This window comes from Diceros bicornis, chromosome 34 (assembly GCF_020826845.1).
Source record: "Diceros bicornis minor isolate mBicDic1 chromosome 34, mDicBic1.mat.cur, whole genome shotgun sequence".
Lineage (NCBI taxonomy): Eukaryota > Metazoa > Chordata > Mammalia > Perissodactyla > Rhinocerotidae > Diceros > Diceros bicornis.
Genome location: NC_080773.1, coordinates 11,326,691 through 11,335,172, shown reverse-complemented (window position 1 = coordinate 11,335,172; position 8,482 = coordinate 11,326,691). Strand labels below are relative to the sequence as shown.

Sequence of the window (8,482 nt, the reverse complement as noted above, 5' to 3'; positions counted from 1 at the left end):
ATAGAGGCCACGAATCAGGAGAGCATGTGAATTTTTTGGAGTATGTGCCGTGCAGCGAGCAGTCACACGGAGGAGTGGCTGGAGCCATTTAATGTAACAAGATGGCCTCATTTATGCTCACTTACATACTTTAAACACTTAAAAATTTTTTATTTAAAAAAAATCATAAAAAGTCTCAGGCACGGCAGCACAATCACACCCCAATGTCACAAGCTGAAGCAAACGCCTTCAAACCAGCAGTAAAGAGTCACCCTCCTATGCCCTCCTCCCCCCCAGGCCTGGCTGCGGTCAGGGCCGAGGATTCCCCTCCTTCAGGCTCCTCAGACACCGCTCTATCTTCCCCTCCGCCGGCCGGGTCTCCTGGCCTCCACCACTCTGCGGCGGCATCCACGGCAGCCAGGCCTAAGCGCGAGCTGACAGATCAAGACTACCCGCTCCGCCCTCGGGGGTTCCCAGGCCGCACTACACGTCCCAGAAGTCCCCGCGGCGGAAATAAACTTCCGGCTGGAAGGCGAGATGGGGCGCCGCACCGCAAAGCCGCGCCTGCCGCGGGTCGAGGGGATTCGCCTTAGTGAGCCGCGGACCCGCAGGTCGCGGGCTGGCACCGCCGGAGGATGGCCGTGCTGAGAGGAAGCAAGAGGCTTGGGGTGCGGGCTCTCTCCCGGCTTCCGTGTTCTGGACTACATTTCCCATAGGCCTCCGGGTGTCACGTCACTTCCTTCTGCGTTGTCTTGGCTGTTGTGCTGGGCGAGTGGAGCGGCGCGGAGGAAGCGCGGCTTGTTGGTCTGTGTTGCGACAGCCGAGACCGGGCCGGATTACAGGAGAAGCGAGAGGTGAGGCGTGTCTGAGCCTGGGACGGAGACCGGCGGTGTCTGGAGCCTCAGGCGTTAGCACACCAGCGTGTGTGTGCGCGATGTGTCTGTGAGGCTGCATGCTTGTGTGTGTGACCACATGAGAAAGTGCTAATTGTGTCTCCAGCCGAGAGAGTGGTTGTGTGAAGCTGTGCGATGACCCAGTGACCCCAATGTCATTGACTGTCTTTATGTCCCTGTTCCTCCTCAACCGTGCCCAGCCAGGAGCCGATACGGGGCGGGCAACAGTAGGGTGAGAATTGCTCACACTGAGGCCATTTGTGAGTTCGAGGGTTTCTGGAAGCTTACGGTTGTGAGGTCTCTGTGGCTGACTGCTCCCTCTACTTGTAGCCACGGGGTCCCAGATTCCCTAGAAATGGCCCCGCCCGATGTGGGACGATAGAAAGGTGAGTCCCAGACTAAAGATTTCAGATAAAGAAACGTGTCTCCAAGTCGCGACCTGATCTCAGAATGAGAATTGTAGAGCCAGAAGCAGCCCCAAGTTCGGGGGGCTGAGAAGAAAGGAGGGAAAAATCGAGGTAGTAAGATGCCGCTCTCTCCCCTCAGGAGTCCACTTGGGGAGCCCTTGGGGATTCTCGACCTCCTGTGGTGCCCAGAGAGGGCAGCTTTGCCCAAGTCTCCCTCTGACCTTCCGCTGAATGGCTGCTTTAGCTCAAGGGGGTGGAAGTAGAAGATGTCTGTTTCTAACAAGTCAGGCTGGCCTCAAAGAAAGGCTTGGTGTCTCAGGATTCATTATCCCTTACCTACTAATGGCCTTCTCCTACACAGGCGACCAGAGAGCAAGGGAAGAGCAGCTGTTGGACAACTGAGAGTTTTATCCGAGGTGTGTTGTTATTTTCTTTTCTATCTCCGAACCGCTTTCTGGTTTTTTCAAGATAGGCGAACATTTGGATCCTTTTAATGATCTGGTCCTTGGGCCTTGCTATTCCAAAGAATAATGGGGGCAGAGGGAATGGACCCAAAAAGGCTCTTCCACTCCATTTCCGTCCTTTTCACCTGAGGTGCACATATTCATCTGGCAAATATTTCAATTCCGTCTCGTACTTAGTCTTTTTCCAAGATTTTTGAAGGAATAGAACACATCCCTCAGAGTGAAATTTGAAAGCCTTTATTTTTAGTATTTTCTTTTCAATTTTATTGTTTAAGAGATAATCCTCTTAAGTATTTAAAAGGTTCAGAAGAGTACACAGCAAATTCGCCCTCTCAGCCCTGCCCCTAGTCATGTGGTTTTCCCACTTCAGAGGCAACCAGTGTGTCTAGTTTCTTGAGTACTTCCAGGGGAATTCTATACATACATTAGGATATGAAGGGCTTCTTCACTTTTTATAGCTGCACAGTATTCCATGCTTCTATAATTTTTAAAACTGACCCCTATTAATGAACTTTCAGGTGGCTGTCAGTCTTTTGCTATTATAAATAATGGTGGGATAAATATTCTTGGTATATATGTCATTTAGCTCATTGATGAGTTTATCAGTAGCGTGAATGCTGGTTTCTGGGCCAACTTACATGTGGACATCAAATTTCAATAATTTTTGCTATATTGTCCCTCAAGGAGGCTGTACCATCACTTTCCTAACCAATATTTTCTGATTTTATGTTTTAGTCAAGGTATTTTGCTGGTTGTTGGAAAGTTTAAGGAAATTATTAATATGCTCTTAACAGAGTTTTTCAAACTATAGGGTTATTACCTGATTTTTTATGTATGGTAAAATCAATTTACTGAGCCATGATCAGCATTTTCATTAACTTTTTATTATAAAAAATTCAAACATGTACAAAAATCGACAAAATAGCAATGAACCTCTATGTACCACTTTGCTCAGCTTCAATAATGATTGACTCATGACCATTCTTGTTTAATCTATACCTCTGTCCACCCCAGGGTTATTTTGAAGCAAATACCAGACATTGTAGCATTTCATCTATAAATATTTCAACGCATATATGAATGATAGAAAGTCTTTTAAAAAGCTTAATCACAATACCATTATTCTCCCTAAAAAAAGTGAATAATACTTCCTTAATATCAGATGTCCAGTTACTGTTTGGATTTCCCCACAGGACAAATAACTTTTTTTTAATTTTAAGGTTTCTTTGAATCCAGGTCCAAATAAGATCCATGCATTGTGATTGGTTCATAAGTCTTTTAATAAAATCTTTTTAGAAGTCTGTAGTTTCTCATTCTCATTCTTTCTCTCTCTCTTTCCTTGCAATGAATTTGTTGAAGAAACTGAGTGATTTGTCCTGTACAGCTTCCCACAGTCTGGTATCATTAATAGATTTTTCTGTATTTTCTGTAGTTAGAAGTTATATCTAGAGGCTTGATCAAGTTCATGTTTCTTATTTCTTTTTTTTTTTTTTTTTGGCAAAATGACTTCAGTGATGGTAATATATACTTCCATTAAGAAGTACATAATGTCTGCTTATCTCTTTTTGTGATGTTTGCTGTTATTTCATTAAGGGTAGCTAAATAGTTATATGCTAATTCATTAGTTCATATCTTGATAACTGGAATACTTCTCTAAAGTGAAAATTCCCTTCATCACCTGGTTATACTGAGGTACAGACTGTTCCAGGTAAGCAGGACAGATTCTTTCTCTTAATTTTTAAGTTTTCAAACTGAGGAAATAGTGAACAATAATGAAATAATGGTTTGCTAGCATCCTCTCCTGGGGACCAGTGATTTTTATGCTTTACTATCATTATGAATGTATGGATTTCGATAAATTTACGTTTCAATCTATTGCAGTTGTTTTATTTCTGTGTACTTAAATTAGCAATTTTTTATATTTGACCAGTTGGAGCCTATTCAGTTTGGCTATGGGTCCTTTTGACTTGGTCCTAGTAGTCTTTGATAGCTGTCTTGGTTTTCAGTATATCTTTTTAGTCAAGAGTTGACAGGGGCTGGCCTGGTGGTGTAGCAGTTAAGTTCACGTGTTCTGTCTCGGCAGCCTGGAGTTCGCAGGTTCGGATCCTGGACACAGACCTACTCACCACTCCTCAAGCCATGCTGAGGCAGCGTCCCACATAGAAGAGCTACAGCTCTACAATTAGGATGTACAACTATGTACTGGGGCTTTGGGGAGATAAAAGAAAAAGAGGAAGATTGGCAACAGATGTTAGCGCAGGGTCAATCTTCCTCAAAAGAAAACAAAAAACAAAAACTTCTCTTATTCCTCAAAAACTGTTATTAAAAAAAAAAAGAGTTGACAGACTTTTCTGCAAAGGGCCAGGTAGTTAATATTTTAGGCTTGTGGGTCTCAGAGTCTGAGTTGCGACTACTCAGCTTTGTTGTAGAGTGAAAGCAGCCGCATATAATATGTAAACAAAGGCATGTGGCTGAGTTCCAGTAAAACTTTATTTCCAAAAACAGGCAGTGGGCCTACCAAATAGGAGCAGAGTTTAAAAGGTGAAATTTGATATCTAATTTAGTGGATGCTAATAGAGATGGTTTAGTTTTTACAAAGAATAGGTCCCAGCTCCAATTTTTAAGTAAACACCTCGCACATGCACACCTTCTCACACACACTTAATGGAAATCAAATTCTCTGGAACACCCATGGGAGAGAAATGCTATTACTGTTTCCAAAGCAGTTGTCAGATTTCTGGTTAATATCTCAAATAAGAGCCTCACGTTGTATGTGAAAAGGCCTCCTATAAACTTGATGATTTGTTCAGGAAAACAAATGAAATGGATAGATGGAATTTATTTGGAGTTAAATTTGAGAGAAAAGGAGAAGCAGAAGGCTCATTTTATTATGTGTTATTTTATTCTTATGCATTTTTATCCTGTTGGTGAGGTCATTGGCTGAGTAATGCCCCAAATAGGACTGGTCTCATTGCAGGTACCCAGAGTACTTGAATTGTATTGACTTAATGTTGAAAACAAAAACAAAAGCAAGCAGTGGGCTAGATTTGGCTAAGAGACCATTATTACTCTGTTCTAGACTCTCATACATTTCCTGATTCAGACTCCTTTACGTTAATGGGAAATGGTATTTCAAGACTATAGTCTAGTTGCTAGGATCTTCATTGTTACTGGGTTGTTCATTGTTTCTATGGCTTTACAAAGCTAATATATAGGTATTTTTTAAAAGATTAAAAAATAAACTTTCACAGCCCCAAGGAGCCTAAAGAGGCATGATGGCTCAATGTAATGTGGTATCCTGGATGTGAGCCTGGAACAGAAAAAGGACAAAAGTCCTCATTCTTTATTCCACACTTTATGAAGAATACTCAGAATAATAAGACCGATCAATGATTTGATTACTGAAAACAGTTTTTCGATTTTGTTTGTTTATTACAATCTTTTTGCTCTTTAGGGTGTATCCCACTAGGGAGGTGCAATAAAATTGCTGTATTTTAAAGTCATTTGGAATAGTTCCTCTTGAGAGGTTAAGCCACCAATTGGAATCACCAGTTTGTTTGTTTCACTTTCACTTTTTAGAGATTGGTCTTTTAAAATTATAATTTTGACCTATAATTATGTAAAGTATTTACATGGCCCCAAAGTCAAATATGCAAAATAATGTTTAATTCTATGTCTCTTCCCCCATAGCCTTACTTTCTACCTATAAGTAGCTATTGTTTTCTATTTTATAGTTTATTGCACCTTTTAAAATATATAGGAAAGTATATAGTATACAATGCTATAAGAAAGCATGAGTGTGTATTTGTGCAGCTGCTGTGGAAAGTAGTCTGGAGGAGTGATGACTAATGAGTGCAGGATTTCTTTCGAGGTAATGAAAATGTTCTGAAATTGATTATGGTGATGGACTCTGAACATACTAAAAGCCAATGAATCGTACACTTAAAAGGGTGAATTTTATGGCATGTGAATTAAATCTCAATAAAATTGTCTTAAAAAGTGTGCTCTTAAATAAAAATAAGGAAAAAAGAGTGGTGCACTCACTATCCCCACTTCTGTTCAATGTTTACTTCACATTGTAGGCACTGCAGTAAGACTAAGGGGAAAAATGGTAAAAAGTCTAACCATTGAAAAGCAACAGGAAATTGATGAGCAGATAATATGATTTTCTATAGGGAAATAACAACAAAAAATATGAAAGTATTCTAAAAATTAAGAAAAGAAAAATCAACAAATATATAAATAAGAAACAAAGTTCAGTGGCATTTATCTTTTGGAAATGTTGCCAGCTTATTTTTGAAAGGAATTGCTAGGAATGGAATACCTGGATCAATGGATAAATGCTTCTGTAATTTCCTAGTTACTGCTAAATCCTCCTCCTTTGAGGTTGTACATTCACTCAAGCAACATTTTGGTGCTGGTTTTCCCACGGGTCCTCCCACAGACTGTACTGTCAAACTTTGGGGTATTTTCCAATGTTATTGGTCTTTCAGTGTAATTTTAATTAGCATTTCTGTCATAATGAGCAAGGTTGAGCATCTCCTTATATACTTTAGTGTATTTGCATTTGTTTTTCTGTGAACTGTCCTTTTCTGTTTTTAAAGCTATTTCATATATTATTTATGTTACTCCTTTCTCTGTAATATAAGTTCCAAATGCCTTTTCCCATGTTGTCATTTACCCTTTTCTTTTACTTATGGTGTTTTTCCATTCAATTAAAATAAATTTTTTGTAGTTAAATATCCATCTTTCTCTTATGACCTGTATATTTGTCTCATGGCTAGGTAAATTTCTCCAACTCCTAATTTCAGAAAAATCCAGGCATTGTTTCTTCTTGTACTTATATGATTTCAATTTTTACATTTCTCTCTCGGCCCCATCTGAAACTTAATCTGATGTGTTGTGAGGAGTAGTGCAATTTCATGATTTTTCGTATGACTATCTACTTATCCCATCATCACCTTTTTAAAGGTCCATATATTCCCGAGTGATATGAGATGCCACTTTTATCAAATACAAAATTTCCAAATATTTGGGTCAATTTTTAAACTTTACTAATTTTCACTGGATTTTCTCGCTAGTATAATGAAGGAATTTTTAAAAATTAGGAGGGCTTCTGAAGGTTCCCATAGGATACCTAAATCTATATCTCCCCACATATCCTTTAAAAACCATACAAATGAACAAAGAGAACAATTAAAACTGCATGTAACAGCCTACACCTATGGCCTAATTCAGAGCTAGATGTTACTATAAACTTCGGTTTTTATGTAAGTGGAGAAATACATACCCAAAACAGGCAGACCTAGCTCTGGTGTCCACCCCAAACTGCAGAGTCAGGCAGAGACTTTGAAAAAAGGGATGTATTGCAGTGCTGCCAATGTTGGAAAATGGCTAACTTAATCCCCAGGAAGACAGAGTTCCCCCTTGAGTGGGGAAATATTAACATGACTGAGCCTGTTGGATTAGAGCATTGCCTTTTGGGGAGTTAAAAGGAAGATTCTTGAAAATGGTGAGATGAAATGTGGCAGTCTTAGGAAGTGAGCACTTCTGGAGGAGAGGGAAAGCAACATGAAAAGAAAAAGCATGCCTTAGGGGCTGATGGTGAAAGGAAAGAAGGAATCAAGTGATGGAAACTAAGTGCTCTTCAGAACCAAAAAAGTGTCACAGAATCAGAAGAGCCAGAATGTGTACAGTGAAGAATTTGGCCTTGTCCAAAGAGAGGCCTGGTCTTGTTTCTAGGCTTTTGGGAGATAATCTCCAGGCCCTTGAAATATGATGCCTGATTGGAGTCTTTGTTTGCCTGGAGGCCTTAGGTCACACAGTATAGTCTAACAATGTGATTTAGAATGGGAACTGGCCACACCTGTATAGTCTTAGGGTAGGGGCTAGCCATGCACGAAAGGACAACAATGTGACCTAGAGTGGGGGCTTTGGTTCACATGGTACCAGTTGACCTGGAGACTGACATCAACCACATAGTCAATTAATCAGTCATTCCCACTTATGGAGCCCCCATAAAAACTCTGAAAATTGAGGCTCCGGTGACCTTCCATGGTTGGCAGTACTTCATGCATTTTGTCACACATTGATGCCAGGAGGTAATACATCCTGACTCTATAGGAAGACGACATGGAAGCTCCATGTTTGGTATTTTTCCTGGACTCTGCCCTATGTGCTTCTTCCCTTAGTTGCTTTTAATCTGTATCCTTTTCCTTTAAACTGTAACTGTGAGTGTAATAGCTTTCTGCAAGTTCTGTGAGTCCTTGTCATCAATTATTGAACCTGAGGGTGGTTTAGGGAGCTCTCAGTTTGTGTCAGTTGCCCTTAGTTGGTTTTGGGAGCTTGCAATTGGTGTCAGAGTGAGGGCAATCTTGGGGACCTGTGCTTTCTAACTTTGTGATTGGTCAAAACTCATACAAAATCCCACTCCAAAAAAGAGACTAGTTACTAAGAACATTGCACATCATATAATCAAAGAAGAAAATGCCCTTGGACTAGAAATTCTATTAAACTACCCAAAACTTCACATCCTTCTTTAATAATACCTGTTATGCTGGTATAGAAAAATCTAAGACTTTAAAAAATCAACAGAAAATGGTAAGAAATATATGTGCAAAGCTACTAAAAATTACTAAAAGAAAACAGAAAATGAGAATCAAACCATTTTTAGCTACTAAAATACTCTGTACAAAACCAAACATGAAAACAGAGGAAAAGTAACAATCTTCTGGTATGA

At 40.1% G+C, this 8,482-nt stretch overlaps 1 protein-coding gene across 6 annotated transcripts in view; it reads left to right on the top strand.

Annotated features, from left to right (window-relative positions):
• The first annotated feature begins 521 nt into the window (after positions 1 to 521).
• Positions 522 to 8,482, top strand: part of LOC131396784 (zinc finger protein 345-like) — a 34,290-nt gene continuing 26,329 nt past the window's right edge. For 3 of the 6 annotated variants that reach the window (XM_058529184.1, XM_058529186.1, XM_058529182.1), the window contains exons 1-2: positions 522 to 833; positions 1,641 to 1,695. The gene's annotated coding sequence lies outside the window, so the exon portion shown is untranslated. Of the gene's footprint in view, positions 834 to 881; positions 1,259 to 1,640; positions 1,696 to 8,482 lie in introns of those variants that run through there. The other 3 variants (XM_058529188.1, XM_058529187.1, XM_058529183.1) reach the window with 2 other exon arrangements.